A 16,723-nucleotide genomic window follows, 5' to 3' on the forward strand; every position below is an offset into this window, starting at 1 on the left:
TCTAGGTTAACTCAGGGGAATCCCAAAACTCAGTGGCCACCGTTAGGATCTTGGGATAAAGACCGAGTGGACGTCTTAAAAGACAAACTCAGCCAACCTAAAACTAAATTGGTTAGAGGAGAGGTTGATTGTTTCATGCAGTGGTGGGAAGAGGCAAATTGTAGGTGGACAGAATCGAAACTCACCTCTCTTAAAGATTCTAATGATAAGTTAAAAGCTTTATTGGAAGCCTCCTCTCCCACCACCAGACCAAGCGCTCCCCTTTACCCCATTCTCCGAGAAGACTCGGATCGATCCTGACACCCTTCATACTCCCATCTCATTGTGGAAGAGGACGAAGAAAGCCCCTTGTTAAATTCTGGGGACAACGATGAGGAAGATGCATTAATTGGCTTGGCAGCCTTGCGTCGGATCAATAGACGGTCACCAAGCTCCCCAGTTCAGGAACAACTCTCAGAGGTCTCCAGTGCAGGCCAGTCCGGATCATCCGATACCGCCGAGACCCAATCCTCTGGTACCACTCAGACCCGTAAAGAAAAAACCCCCGTTCCCCCCAAACCCTCCAGTCTGCCTGACTCCTCTGTTTTCCCTCATACATACAAAGATAGCCTAGATAATGATTGGGCCCACTGCTTGCGCTCTTGCTCTAAAACTATCCAGGCTCCCCTCTGAATCCTGCATACTGGGGGCCAACAAGGGGGTCCCACATGGAGCTATAAATCCTGGACTCGTACAGAGCTCCATTCAATTGTAAAAGGCTTTTCGAAGCCCCTGGAAAATCCTACCAAATTCGCAGAGGAATTTTTGTGTGCGACACCTAGTGTGCGGGGGGGGGGGGGAGGGATAGCTCAGTGGTTTGAGCATTGGCCTGCTAAACCCAGGGTTGTGAGTTCAATCCTTGAGGGGGCCATTTAGGGAACTGGGGTAAAAATCTGTCTGGGGATTGGTCCTGCTTTGAGCAGGGGGTTGGACTAGATGACCTCCTGAGGTCCCTTCCAACCCTGATATTCTATGATTCTATGAACCCTCTGAGGCAGACCTCCTGCAGCTGTGCAAGCTACTTGTAACCCCTAGAGAGCATGAAAAATGGCTCACAGCAGCAAATTGGCCCGCCAGTGAGCGCCACTCTAATTTGCCAGACACCGGTCCTGACGCTGCCTACCAGAACAAATGTAAAGGCCGAGCTAAACACCTACATGAGGCCATTCCTCGAGTATGGACTCCTAAAACCAACTGGACGGCCATACATTGCTGTAAACAATGACAGGGAGAAAGCCCAGGCGACTATCGCACCCGGCTGACTGATGTTTTTCTGCAACATTCTGGTATACAGCAACTGGGTGAAAATGGACAGGGCGCCCTGGCTCATGCCTTTGTTAATGGCCTCCTACCTGCTATTGGCAGTATGCTAAAGCGAATAAGTGTTGGGTGGGAGACCGAAACCATGCACAAATTGCAAACAGTGGCAGAACACTGCCACCGCACTCTAAAAGGAAAGGAGGAACAGTCCTCCCAAAAGTTAATGGCCCTGCAAATACAGCATTATTCAGGGCAGGGCAGACAGTACCGGGGACGGGGAGGGTTCCAAGGACGGGGACGTGGTCGCGGGAGGGGCCGTGGAATGGGATTTTCGGGTTTTGGGGATGTTTGTAATTACTGTAAGCAGCCTGGACATTGGAAGAACGAGTGTCCGCGTCGGCCTAATAGCTCTGTAAACAACCAGCTAGACCCCCTTTCGGCACAGCCAGTCAGTCCCCAGCCTTACTTTGTCCCACAGCAATGACGTGCCGCCGGGGAACCTCAGGAAATTTTAGCTCCTTTACTACCTCTCACTCCCACGGGTGAGTGTGTTTTGACTATCAATGATCTTTCTCTCCCTTTCCTTGTTGATATGGGAGCTTCACTCTCTGCAGTTCATACTACCGACCTGCCTGCGGTTCCCCGCTCTGAAAAAACCGTGACCGCTGTGGGAATTACGGGAGTCTAAACCCCTTATCCCCTTTCAAAACCTCTACCGGTCCAGGTTGGTCCCCTTTCCACGGATCATGCATTCCTTCTCTCTGATTCCACTCTGGTAAACCTTTTGGGTCGGGATCTGTTATGTAAACTTGGCTGTACCATCTACTGTTCCCCGGATGGTGTCTACTTACAAATCCCCCAGTCCTCTCTGAGTGATTCTGTGGCCTCCCTGCTGTCTGAAACTTCCCTTTCCACTCCGGTCCCCTGTTGCCCATTGATCCTGTCCCTTGAACACCTAATTTCGCAGGTCCCATCCTCTCTGTGGCCAACCCACCCATCTGAAGTGGGCCGCTTAAATACTGACCCCATCTGCATTACTGTTGACTCCTCCAAACCCCTGCCTTGCCTGTCTCAATACCCTTTAAATCCTGAAGCAGAGACTGGCATTGCTCCGGTCATGACCGCCCTGAGGGAACAAGGCATTATTGTCCCCTGTTCCAGCCCTGTAACACCCCTATCCTCCCAGTTCGAAAAGCTGATGGTAAATCGTGGCAGTTTGTTCAGGAACTTCGAGCCATTAACCACATTGTCATACCCACCTTTCCTGTTGTCCCTAACCCAGCAACGATTCTGGCTTCTATCCCACCAGATGCAACTCATTTTACTGTTGTTGATTTGTGCTCTGCTTTCTTTTCTGTCCCGGTTCACCCTGACTCCTAGTATCTTTTTGCCTTTTCTTACAAGGGGCAGCAGTATACATGGACCACACTCCCTCAGGGGTATACTGAAAGCCCATCTTACTTTTCCCAAGCATTAGCCCGAGACCTCACTGACCTTGTTTTCCCGTCCGGGTCCACACTGGTCCGATATGTAGATGATCTACTCCTCTGTTCCCCTTCGTTATCTGCCTCAGAAACTGATTCTTTAGTGCTCCTTACTGCCCTAGCAAACAAGGGTCACAAGGCTTCTTGCTCTAAGCTACAGCTCTGTCAAGCATCTGTCACATACCTTGGCTTTCTCCTCTCCCAGGGTTCCCGTACAGTTTCTCCCACCCACGTCCAAGCTATCTTTAGCTTTCCCCGACCCTGCTCCCCACGCCAGGTCCAAAAGTTTTGGGGCATGGCTGGATTTTGCAGGCAATGGATTTCCCAATATGCCTCCCTTGCAAAACCTCTCCAGGAACTCACTCGGTTCTCTGTGCCTGACCCCATGCCGTGGCCCCCTGAGGCCGACTCTGTCTTTGTTTCCCTCAAACAGGGTTTGACTTCTGCCCCTGCTTTAGGGCTGCCTTGCTATTCTAAGCCTTTTACCCTTTTCTGCCATGAACAATCTAGGTGTGCACTTGGAGTTCTTACTCAGGTGCACGGAGGCAAGAACCGCCCACTGGCTTATTTCTCTGCCACTTTGGACCCTGTTGCCCAAGGCTTACCCCCCTGCCTGTGTGCTGTGGCTGCCGCAGCGTGCCTAGTTGAAATGTCTGAATCCCTTGTCCTCCACTCTCCTCTTACCCTCATGGTCCCTCACTCTGTGGAAACTCTCCTGCTACAACTTAACACAGCCCACCTCTCCTCCGCCCGCCTCACCAGGTACGAACTTTTACTGCTGTAGGCTTCGCATATCACCGTGAAGCGTTGTTCTCAGTTAAACTCTGCCACTCTCCTTCCTTTGTCTGATGACGGTGAACCCCACGACTCCCTTGCATCTGTCTCTGCTGTCACCGTCCCGCGCCCAGACCTTTCTGATGTCCCTCTCCCTAATTCTGACCTTGTTTTGTTCACTGATGGTTCCTGTTTTTGAGACAACCAAGGTCATCTCCTTGCAGGATACACTGTGGTGTCACTCTCTGAAACCCTAGAAGCTGCGTCTTTACCTTCTGTGACCTCAGCGCAAGTCGCTGAATTAGTTGCCCTCACCCGTGCTTGCTTTTTGGTGGAGGAATGCTCCGCCACCATTTACACTGACTCCCGCTATGCTTTTGGGGTTGTACATGACTTTGGCACCCACCAGTACCCCTATCAAAAATGGCCCCTACATCACTGCTCTCCTCTATGCAGTTTTGCTTCCGTCTGCCCTAGCTATTGTTAAGTGCCCTGGCCACTCGATGGCGGATACTGATGTTGCTAAGGGTAACGTATTTGCTGATGCCTCTGCTAAACATCCTGCTGCCATAGAACCTTCCCCAGATGCGTTTCTAGGTTCCCTTTCTGTTTCTATACCACCGCCGTCCCTCACTGACCTCACCCTGCTCCAAGACTCTGGCCCAGAAGCCGAAAAAGACTCCTGGGTTGCCCAAGGTTGCTCTCTACATCCTGATTCCCTTTGGTGTTCACCTACTGGTGCCTTTGTGGCCCCCTATTCACTCTACCCGTCTCTGGTCGCCCTGCTACACGGTGTTTCGCATGTCGGAAAGGAGGGGATGGTCTCTGCTGTAACTAAGGCAGGATAGTGAGCCAACCATTTCAGCTCTTTTGCAGCCCGCCACTGTGCCACCTGTACCACTTGCCAAAGCCACAATATTGGTAAACCTGTAAAAGTGGCTCCGGGGTTCCGGGGCCTGTCCCAAGCACCATTCTTGCATTGGCAACTTGATTTTGTACAAATGCCTAAGTGTCAACAATATGAATTTATTTTGGTTAAGGTATGTTTATTTTCTGGTTGGATTGAAGCCTTTCCTTGTCGCAAGGCTGACTCACTGTCTGTTGCCATATGTTTGTTAAATCATATTATGCCTGCCAAGGGAATTCCTGCCACTCTGTCCAGTGACCGAGGTACACATTTTACTGGACAACTTGTTCAGCACCTCGATCGTGTATTACATATCACACACCTGTTACACTGTCCCTACCACCCACAGAGCGCAGGTGCAGTTGAAAGATGAAATGGTGTACTTAAGAATAAGCTTGCTAAAATTTGTGACTCTACAGGGTTAAGCTGGTCAGCGGCTTTACCGCTGGTCCTTATGGAAATGCGATCCACTCCATCCCAAAGGCATAAATTGAGTCCCTTTGAAATTGTTATGGGACACCCTATGCGAGCTATGGCTACCATTTCCAGACTTGAACTTGATCACAGTACGCTCCTCCAATATTGCAAGGGATAATGCAAGCTGTAAGTCACTTCCATTCACAGGTTCAAGCCGCCTGGCCAACGGAACCCATCTCTGACGCTTGCCATGACCTCGAGTCAGGTGATTGGGTCTATGTACGACACCACCATCGAAAACACGCCTTGGAGCCCAAGAGGAAGGGTCCTCATCAGGTAATGCTTACTACCCAGACGGCTGTTAAACTATCTGGCATCGCAGCGTGGATACATGCTTCACAGTGTAAAAAGGCACCACCCCCAGCGAACCAGTCATCACCTCAGGACCATGCAGAGTCAATTTTGACTCCAGAAGAAGACGTAGAGGAACAGCCTGCAATACCTTACAATCTACGCTCTCGTAAGGGTAGCCAGAAGCAGACGACGACCTAAAGCAAGGCCCAAGAAAAAGCAGTAGCAAGCCTGGTGCCTGCTGCCTGGTGGAGGTAAAACCATGACTGCGGTTCCCTCAGTTGAGGTTGTCAGAACCAGAAGGGCCTTGCCTCCAACATGCGCCTCTGGTGGTGCCTGTGCCTCAGCTGCTGGTGTCTTAAGGTCTGGGGAGTTCACGATGACAATTCTTTTATCCAGCAGCAAGTGTGGATAGCTCAGACCCTTAATATCTCTAATTGCTGGGTCTGCAGCCACATCCCAGCCCACTCTCAAGCTGGTGTTCCTGTCCTGGCAATCCCACTCAATTCCCCAGACCTCACTGGAGGACCTCGTCCATTTAACAAAACATGGAACAGCAATGACACTTGGGAAGCGGTGGGAATAAATGTATCTAAATGGATAAGTGTGGTGGAGGGAAAAGTTCATTGGTGTTGGGTGTGTAATGGGACAGGGCTGGATCTGGAAAGGAGCAGTTGCCTTCAGCATATTGTGGCCAATGGTGTATGGGATTATTCGAACAAAAGTAAAAAGTGGCAGGCCGGGTATGGGGATATGATTTTTTCTCAACCTGGGATCAAACAGAGAAATCAATCTCATGTTCCCCCTACAGTAACCTTAGTGAGAACAATACAGTCTTTCAATGCCATGCAAATAACACCACTCCTCGTAAGGAGAATTACCATGTGCCCTTTGGGGGATATTATTCCTCCTTTGCAGGCACCTACATGGCAAATGGGTGCAACCAACCCTTTCTGGCCTTGATAGGGCATCATTGGGTTTGTGAGACCAAAGCTTATACCGCATTACCAGCTAACTGGTCAGGTATCTGTTATCCCGCCCGGCTCTTCCCACAATTCCGAGTGCTAGAGTCCTTTCCACAAGAACGCCTCCGCAATGTCAGGCGGAAAAGAAGGGATTTATCAGATGCCCAATGGTATGTAAATAACATAAGCCCCTTAACCTGGGAAGAGGCTATTGGCAGTTCCTTTATCCCATGTGGGGGGAGTAATACACCATGCAAAAAGGCTCCTGAGGTTACAAGCAGTAGTTGAAATAATGGCAAATGAAACCAGAGAAAGTTTAAGAGCCCTGGCTAAAGAAACAGGGGCGATCCGACAGATGGCCCTCCAAAACCGTCAGGCATTGGACATAGTGCTGGTGGCCAAAGGAGGGACCTGTGCTCTCATTGGAAAAGAATGTTGTGTGTATATACCTGACAACACCAATGAGGTAATAGATCACACTAGCCACTTAGAACAGATCGCATATCTTCCCCATGAAGAGCCGAGTTCTTTATGGAAGTGGCTAAGTAACCTGTTCAATTTCTCTGGCATAGGAGGCTGGTTATTTCAGGGATCCTTGACTATCCTGTTTGGAATCCTAATGATTTTTGTATGTTTTCAGTTAATCTCCTGTTGTATCCAAAATTGTGTAAGACATGCCACGCAGATAGCTGCCCCAAACCAGCGTGCTAATATGATGATTCTAAATATCGCTGATGAACAAAGAGACAAAGAACTGTTGATATGTGGAACCCAATAATTGTTGGTCATTGCGTAGTTTGACCAAAAGGAGGGATTGTGAAAGTAGAATGAATTATATTGTAGAAGTAGAATGAATTAAAGAAATGCTGTATGTTTCTTTAAGCAGGAATGAGGAATGTTGAGATAAAGTTGTCAGGAAGGGGAACAATAAGGTATTGAAGAATGGGTCCACTTAAGCTGATGATGGGACGTTAACAGGAGATTGGTGAGAGTAAATAAGGACAAGAAATATGTGTCTAGCCCCAGGTAAATTTATTAGTTCTGCTCCCTTTGTAATCTTGTTAATCTCATGCCCTTTTATCTGTATAAATAAGGTGGTTTGAGCCTCGTATGGCACTCACATTTTCTGGGTGTATTAGCAGAGCGCTTTTGCTAATAAACAGTGGTCTGACAAATTGTGAGTCCTGAGTCTGACTTTGACAGAAGAAACTAAATGAATTCTTTGCATCGGTCGTCATGGCTGAGGATTTGAGGGAGATCCCCAAATCTTTGATAGGATAACGAGTCTGGTGAGTAAGGGAGAAGCGGTGGATGTGGTATACATAGACTTTAGTAAGGCATTTGATACGGTCTCACATGATATTCTTATCAATAAACTAGGCAAATACAATAACTGGCTGGATAACCGTACTCAGAGAGTAGTCATTAATGGTTCCCAATCCTGCTGGAAAGGCATAACAAGTGGGGTTCCGCAGGAGTCTGTTTTGGGACCGGCTCTGTTCAATATCTTCACCAACGACTTAGATATTGGCTAGAAAGTACGCTTATTAAGTTTGCAGATGATACCAAACTGGGAGGGATTGCAACTGCTTTGGAGGATACGGTCATAATTCAAAATGATTTGGACAAATTGGAGAAATGGTCTGAGGTAAATAGGATGAAGTTTAACAAAGACAAATGCAAAGTGCTCCACTTAGGAAGGAACAATCAGTTTCACACATACAGAATGGGAAGAGACTGTCTAGGAAGGAATATGGCAGAAAGGGATCTAGGGGTTATAGTGGACCACAAGCTAAATATGAGTCAACAGTGTGATGCTGTTGCAAAAAAAGCAAACATGATTCAGGGATGCATTAACAGGTGTGTTGTGAGCAAGACATGAGAAGCCATTCTTCGGCTCTACTCTGCGCTGGTTAGGCCTCAACTGGAGTATTGTGTCCAGTTCTGGGCACCGCATTTCAAGAAAGATGTGGAGAAATTAGAGAGGGTCCAGAGAAGAGCAACAAGAATGATTAAAGGTCTTGAGAACATGACCTATGAAGGAACGCTGAAAGAATTGGGTTTGTTTAGTTTGGAAAAGAGAAGAGTGAGAGGGGACATGATAGCAGTTTTCAGGTATCTAAAAGGGTGTCATAAGGAGGAGGGAGAAAACTTGTTCACCTTAGCCTCTAAGGATAGAACGAGAAGCAATGGGCTTAAACTGCAGCAAGGGAGGTTTAGGTTGGACATTAGGAAAAAGCTCCTAACTGTCAGGGTGGTTAAACACTGGAATAAATTGCCTAGGGTGTTTGTGGAACCTCCATCTCTGGAGATATTTAAGAGTAGGTTAGATAATTGGTCTAGACAGTATTTGGTCCTGCCATGAGGGCAGGGGACTGGACTCGATGACCTCTCGAGGTCCCTCCCAGTCCTAGAATCTATGAAAAAAAACCTGAGCCATTCTTTTTAGGCGCCAAATCTGAGGAACTGTCCCAGATTGAGGTGTCATTAGAGGAGGTTTTGGAACAAATTGATAAATTAAACAGTAATAAGTCACCAGGACCAGATGGTATTCACCTAAGAGTTCTGAAGGAACTCAAATGTGAAATTGCAGAACTACTAACTGTACTCTGTAACCTCTCATTCTAATCAGCTTCTGTACTAACTGATTGGAGGATAGCTAATGTGACGCCAATTTTAAAAAAGGGCTCCAGAGGTGATCCCGGCAATTACAGGCTGGTAAGCCTGACTTCAGTACCAGGCAAACTGGTTGAAACTATAGTAGAGAACAAAATTGTCAGATACATAGATGAACATAATTTGTTGGGGAAGAGTCAACATTGTTTTTGTAAAGGAAAATCATGCCTCACCAATCTACTAGAATTCTCTGAGGGGGTCAACAAGCATGTGGACAAGGGGGATCCAGTGGATATAGTGTACTTAGAGTTTCAGAAAACCTTTGACAAGGTCCCTCACCACAAGGCTCTTAAACAAAGTTAGCTGTCATGGGATAAGAGGGAAGGTCCTCTCATGGATTGTTAACTGGTTAAAAGATAGGAAACAAAGGGTAGGAATAAATGGTCAGTTTTCAGAATGGAGAGATGTAAATAGTGGTGTCCCACAGGGGTCTGTACTGGAAACAGTCCTATTCAACATATCCATAAATGAACTGTGAGATGGCAAAATTTGCAGATGATTTAGAACTACTCAGGCAGGTTAAGTCCCAGGCAGACTGTGAGAAGCTACAAAGGGATCTCTAAAAACTAGATGAGTGGTCAACAAAATGGCAGATGAAATTCAGTGTCGATAAATGCAAAGTAATACACATTGGAAAACATAATCCCAACTATACATATGAAATGATGTGGTCTAAATTAGCTGTTACCACTCAAGAAAGAGATCTTGGAGTCATTGTGGATAGTTCTCTCAAAACATCCACTCAATATGCAGTGGCAGTCAAAAAAGCAAACAGAATGTTGGGCATCATTAACAAAGGGATAGATAATTAGAAAATATCATATTGCCTCTATATAAATCCATGGTATGCCCACATCTTGAATACTATATGCAGATGCGGTTGCCCCTTCCAAAAAAAAAAAAAAAAGACATATTGGAATTGGAAAAGGTACAGAAAAGGGCAAGAAAAATGATTAGGAGTATGGAACAGCTTCAGTATGAGGCGAGATTAACAAATATGTGACTCTTCAGCTTGGAAAAGAGATGAGTAAAGCGGGGATATGATTTAGGTCTATAAAAATCATGACTGATGTGTAGAAAGTAAATAAGGAAGTGTTATTAACTCCTTCTCATAACACAAGAACTAGGGGTCACCCAATGAAATTAATTTAAAACAAACAAAAGGAAGTACCCATTGCCTGAGTATGTTGTGAAGGCCAAGACTATAACAGGTTTCAAAAAAGAACTAGATAAATGCATGGAGGATAGGTACACCAATGGCTGTTAGCCAGGATGAGCAGGGATGGTGTCCCTAGCCTCAGTTTGCCAAAAGCTGGGAATGAGTGACAGGAAATGGATCACTTGGTGATTACCTGTTCTGTTCTTTACTTCTGGGGCACCTGGCATTGGTCACTGTCAGATGACAGGATACTGAGCTAGATGGACCTTTGGTCTGACCCAGTATGGCCATTCTTATGTTCTTATGTTTGAGTAATTTCAGCAATAGAGTTCCAGTGGCCACCTGTCTGTCTGGAGAACTTCTTGATGTGTCTACAAAGCGATCTGCTTGAACCAGACTCCTAATTCCCCTTTTGTACCCCACAAATTACAAAAACATGTCAATCAAGAGTATTGCATAGCTGGTCAAATGGAGCAAAAGTAAAGGTGAGAAGGCATGCCAAAACAGGATGCGGGTTTTGTGGGTTTTGGGTCATTAGTCTGGCAGGTGTACATATTTCCAGACTGCCTGTTTTTCACAGAGTTGAACCCCCACACTCCAAGAAAATGGCCCAGAAGGTTAGGTTCAGAGCACAGAGGGTCAGGTTCACCCCTCCTCCCTTCTGGATTTGTCTTAACTAACCTAAGTTACTGCAAAGATCTACTAAATAACTATTCCTAGCAATAAGCAAAGTAATTGATAGACTATCCCAATAGCTGGCAGTGGCTTAGGCACCTGGTTTTTGTTATTTTGTCCCTCTACAGTGGCAGCATTTCTGAAACAAAATATTTCCATTTGGGGGCACTTGCCACAGGACTGAGAATCCCAGAAATTTTATTTCCCATTTCAAATTATTTATTTTCTGTTCCTTTGGGAGAGGCAGGAATGTCTCCAAAATGAGAATCCAACAGAGAGAAATGGACAAGCAACCCATTCAGCACACACCAGGAACTATATGGGAACTACAAAGGTGATTGGAATAGTGATTAGCAAACTGTCCACCAGATGGCATCCCATCAGAAATACAGTAGAGCCTCAGAGTTAGAACACCTCAGGAATGGAGGTTGTTCATAATGCTGAACAAAATATTATTGTTGTTCTTTCAAATGTTTACAACTGAATATTGACTTAATACAGCTTTGAAACTTTATTATGCAGAAGAAAAATGCTGCTTTTAACCATCTTAATTTAAATGAAACAAGCACAGAAACAGGTTGCCTTACCTTGTCAAATCTGTTTTTCAACTTTCCCTTTATTTTTAATTAGTTTTTGTTTAACACAGTACTGTACTGTAGTACTGCATTATTTATTTATTGTATCTCCTGCTGCCTGATTGCGTACTTCCGATTCCAAATGAGGTGTGCAGTTGACTGGTCAGTCCATAACTCTGGTGTTCGTAACTCTGAGGTACTTCTGTATGTAAACATTTAGTTCAGGCAACAGCATTAGAGCTGAGCTTCAAGCTACACTCCTCAGGCAGGTGCTGTGCAATCCAGAGGGGGATCATACCTTGCCCTTGTCCAGCTCCCACTCACTGGGGATGACCCAGCATTCACCCTTAGGGTTCTTGGCTGAACTCATTGTGTGGGGAAAGGTCCTGCAGGCTAGCCCTGCTCCTGAAGCATGGGGATGAGATTCCTTAAAGATGGGATTCCCTGAATGGTATTTGTGACCATTTCTGCTCCAGGACTGGTGCACATAGTGTCAATAAACAAGTTACACTAAGGAATTATCAGACTCCAGATCACTAGATTCTCCTCCCACGGCAAACCAATCGGCAAGGCCCTGATTTCTGTGCTGCTCAGTAAAAGGGAGAGAATATTGGGAAATAAATAAATAAACATTAGCAGGCACTAATCACATACAAGTTCCGTGGGAGAAATATTTCCATTAGGTTTGTGTGTGTGTGTCTATGTGTGAAAGAGGGAAAGAGCGCGACAGAGAAAGATTTCCTGTCATGCAAATCTCTCATTTGCAAAGTACAGATTAAATTTACTTTACATCCAATCTTCTCTGTTTGTTAAACTGCACAGCTTCGACCCCCAATCTGGCATACCTGACTGATTTCAACCATTATTATTCATGCACTTGTTCTATTGAGAGCAACGGGACAATTTAAATGAGTGAAGGTTACTGAGCAGAGACAGTCTCTGCAGGGCCATACACTCCATGGGCACTGTGTTATATTTCTGCCATGAACAGCAATGACCTCATAGAGCAAGGAGCAGAAAGGCAATTCCTCTGGCTGTGGGAGGTTGGTTGCATCAGGACAGTTGTTTTTACCGTCTGCACAGAAAACACAGCGCTAACTCCCCAGGCTCAGACCCTTCGGAGGTGGACTCACGGGAGATGCAGCCTTCCACAGAGAAGAATACAAGTATAAGGAGACGTCTGCACTTTGTAAACGGAGGGGGGAGAGCGTGTTCTAAGACAGGTCATGGCAGCAGTTCATCCATTCAGGTAGGTGGAGGTCTAATTACTGAGAAGATCCAGCCTGAGTCCTGGCAGCTGAACCCTGAGATATCAGAGCTCATCTCTTCAAGCTTCTCCTGTGGTTACCGGTGAGCTGCATCTTCCTGATGGCATTTCTATAGCACCTTCCAGACAGGGCATGCGTGTGCTTTGTGAATATTAGCAAGACAAGAGGGGTGAGGTGATGTCTTTTCTTGGACCAACTTCTGGTGGTGAGAGAGACAAGCTTTAGAACAAAACAGAGCTCTCCTTCAGCTCTATTACTTCACCCACCTTGCATCTCTAATATCCTAGGACCGAATTGGCGACAATAAAACTGCATGCAATTTTTGAGTTTTAGCACTTTTGGCTGCAGCTTCTCACAGCAGAGCCAGTTGGTGTTAACAGCGCCATTTAACAATGGGGAAATTGAGATGCATGTCTTGTGAAAGGTCCTCAGCTAGGGATCTGGCCCATCGACTCCAATGGAGCTATGGGCGATTGATTGGGATCTGGGACAGTGTGAGTCCCCTGATCACATTCAGAACATGCCAGATGCACTCTGACTTCAGGGGCAGCATCTTTGTTCCCCAGTTCCCTTCTTGTTCCCATATTATCAGCCTTCAATCATTACGCAGTGCGAGAGTCACACCCCAGTTAGGGTTGCACATCCGTCTGGTTTTGCCCTTTCCTAAAATCCACCCTGAAGAGAGCTGTATGCTATTATTGCTTCACAGTTAACACAGGGAATGTGAATCTGAAACAGAAAAGGCATTGCCAGTGCCTCATCATGTCACCATCATCATCATTACATGAAGTAAGGAAGAACTGACTCCATTTAATAATTTATGACATAAACTTATCTCTTGTGGAAGTGAAAATAATTATTCCTTTTCCTGTAGGACACTAAAATTCTGATTTTACCAAGATCGATTATTAGATTAACTCCTGTAAATTCTAACAGAAGATGGGTGCCTAAGGACACTAGATGTTATTGAAAATATCAGTCCAAGATTTGAGTTGGTATATTTATTGATTTTGACACCTCCTAAGACATGACATGATTCTGGCCATGGCCACCAGTGCAATGCTGCTTTGAAGTATCATTGTTAAACCCCAGTATGTCAGTAGACAGGATATGACAGCAGATCAAGAAGGGGTCTGATCAGTCACATCACTAATTGGGGTACCAGAGAAATGGGCTGTTTTTATCATAGTTATTATTCAGGTATGGCAGAGAGTGAATCTGTAGGGATACCAAAGATCTGTTCTCAGACTGAGACTCCTGGCACTTTGCTCTAAAATCTATATTTAGCCTTAATATTTCAGCGGGGGAGGAGTTTTTGAAAGTTCATGGAATGAATTCCTGACACTTGATTAACTTTCAGCTCTATGTTCTTCCAATTCACTGACACAGCTTGTTTTCTGGTTCCTAAACTCAACCCATGGTTCCTAAACTCAACCCTAAACTAAACCCGTTTGGTTTCCCCAGACAGAGACTGGGGAAACCAAACGGCCATCACAGAATTCATCCTCCTGGGATTCGGGGATCTCCCTGAGCTGCAAATTCTTCTCTTCCTGCTGTTTCCAGTGATTTACATCGCAACTGTGGCCGGAAACACCCTCATGATTGTGCTAGTTGTGGCTGATCAGCACCTTCACACCCCCATGTACTTCTTCCTGGGGAACCTGTCCTGCTTGGAGATCTGCTACACCTCCACCATCCTGCCCAGGATACTGGCCAGTCTCCTGACTGGGGACAAAACTATCTTAGTCAGTGGCTGCATCACACAACTGTACTTCTTTTGTGGTCTGGTAGGTACGGAATACTATCTGCTAGCAGTGATGTCTTATGATCGGTATTTAGCGATATGTAAACCCCTGCACTATTGAGCTCTGATGAATGCCAGGTTTTGCCTCCAGTTGGCTGGTGGGTCATGGTTCAATGGTTGTTTGGCTATTACCATCGTTATATTACTCATGTCACAGTTCATATTCTGTGGCCCGAATGAAATTGACCATTTGTATTGTGATCCCATCCCACTGATTAAACTTTCCTGTGGGGACACGCTCCTGATCATGTTGTTGAATTTCATCCTAGCCTGTGTATTCACCCTGCCTCCGTTCCTGTTAACCCTGACATCCTACGTGTGCATCATCACCACCATCCTGAGAATCCCTTCCACCACTGGGAGGCACAAAGCCTTTTCCACCTGCTCCTCCCACCTCATTGAGGTAACAATTTTCTATGGAACCCTAATGAGTGTCTCCATGTTACCAACACTCAATACACTGAGAGTACTAAAGAAAATGCTCTCTCTTTGCTACACGGTCCTGACTCCCCTGGTGAACCCCCTCATCTACAGCCTGAGAAATAGAGAGGTAAGGGAAGCCTTGAGCAAAGCACTCAGTCAATATGTGGCTTTCAAAAAAACATGCAGAGACTCCTAGATCGTTACTGAGGCCATGGTTTTCAAAGCTGCCCGGGAGATTTAGGCAAAGAGCCCCCACTGATATCAAGTTGAAAACTCACATTGAATATATCAGGGCTGATGGGGAAAAGCAATGGAGACGATCTGCATGGAGTTACTGAGGCAGGGTGTTTATGGTCCCCTGCTGTGTCCATGTAACAAAGAGGAATGTGAGGTTGTGGAGAATTCTATCCCCCTCTCATGTACAGCAGTGCAGCACTGACACATACAAGATGCTTTTTTTTTTCTGCGTGGTGTTGACTTAACTTTCACCTTATGTGAGGAGCATTGATGGCAGCTGATAATGCACAGAGCTGTCTTGTCCTGTAAGGCACAAACTCCACTAAATAAAAATGCAAATCCATGTGTATATTCCTTGTTGTTCATTGTCATGGCCGGCTCTAGGGACCAGCAAACCAAGCACGTGCTTGGGGCAGCACATTTTCAAGGGCAGCATTCTGGCCATTTTTTTTTTTTTTTTGCTTCTGGTGGCAAAAGCCTAGAGCCAGCCCTGGCAGCAGCAGCGCGTTGTGTGTGGGGGGCGCCCTGTAGCCGCTGCGGTTCGTGCCGCGGGGGAGCAGCACCCACACCTTGTGGCTGGGACAGGCAGGCTTCAAGCGGGGGACACTCAGGCTGGGGGACACCCCATGGGGCACATGGAGCCGCCTGCAGGTGCCGCAGGGCAGCCGCCCCCCAGCGCTGCAGCCGGGGCTGGGCGAAGCGGCCCAAGCCGCCCAGGGACTGTGGCAGGGCGGTCAGAAGCAGCAGCAGCAGCGGGGTCAGAGAGGGTGGGGCGCTGCCGTGCGGGGCCTGCGTCCCGCTCTCCAGGGCTCCGCTGCCTCTGGGGCTACCCTGCCCTGGCTCCTCAGCCACCTGCCGGGGCAGTCCCCCGGCTCTACCCTCCCGGGTCCCGGCCGGTCCTGGAGGCGGGAGCCCTGGATGGAGGAACCCTGGGCTGAAGCACGGCCTGGGAGCCCCGCTGCTTACCCCGACCCTGCCAACACCGGACTGACTGGAGGTGAGGGGGGAGCGGGCAGAGTCATCACTGGTGGGGGGAAGCCCAGGGCTGGGGCGGCAGGGGGTGCGGGTGGGGGGGGGAAGAGAGAGCACAGGGCTGGGGTGGGGGGCAGCCAAATTTTTTTTTGCTTGGGGCGGCAAAAAACCTAGAGCTGTCCCTGTTCATTGTTACTCTGTGTTCAACAGTAACATCTGGTAATCAAATTCCTACAGACTAATGCAAATAAAACAGTGTGGGTGATAGTATCAGAAGGTTTGTTGCTGTAAACCATTTCTTGTGCCCCCAAGGACAGACTGGAGGTCAGTGTTTTCCATCTAAGTGGAAGGGCCACAGAGGGCGGTGGCCATAACCATGGTCACATCATGGAGTTTCTAACTGGGGGTGGAGGGAGACATAATTTTCACCATTTTTGTATTCCCAGTACAAACCCATTTTGATGAAAATAAATGTGTGAGTAATAAAAATACCAAATCCTGGTGCAGCATGTCAGGACGTCAGCCTGGGACACCCGCCACCCCCAAAATAGTGCCTCTCACCATCCCCACCATACCCCCTTGCACACCAACCACCTGTATTGCCAGGGCCGGCTCTAGGTTTTTGGCCGCCCGAAGCAAAAAATTTTTTGGCTGCCCCCCACCCCAGCCCTGGATTCTCTCTTCCCCCCTCCCACCCGCACCCCCTGCTACCCCAGCCCTGGGCTCTCTCTTCCCCC

General features: G+C 47.1%; 1 pseudogene; it reads left to right on the forward strand.

The window, feature by feature from the left end:
* The first annotated feature begins 4,060 nt into the window (after positions 1-4,060).
* On the forward strand, positions 4,061-14,973 carry LOC135886148 (olfactory receptor 2AP1-like; annotated as a pseudogene).
* Positions 14,974-16,723: the final 1,750 nt, after the last annotated feature.

Source organism: Emys orbicularis, chromosome 12 (genome assembly GCF_028017835.1).
Source record: "Emys orbicularis isolate rEmyOrb1 chromosome 12, rEmyOrb1.hap1, whole genome shotgun sequence".
NCBI classification, from domain to species: Eukaryota; Metazoa; Chordata; order Testudines; family Emydidae; genus Emys; species Emys orbicularis.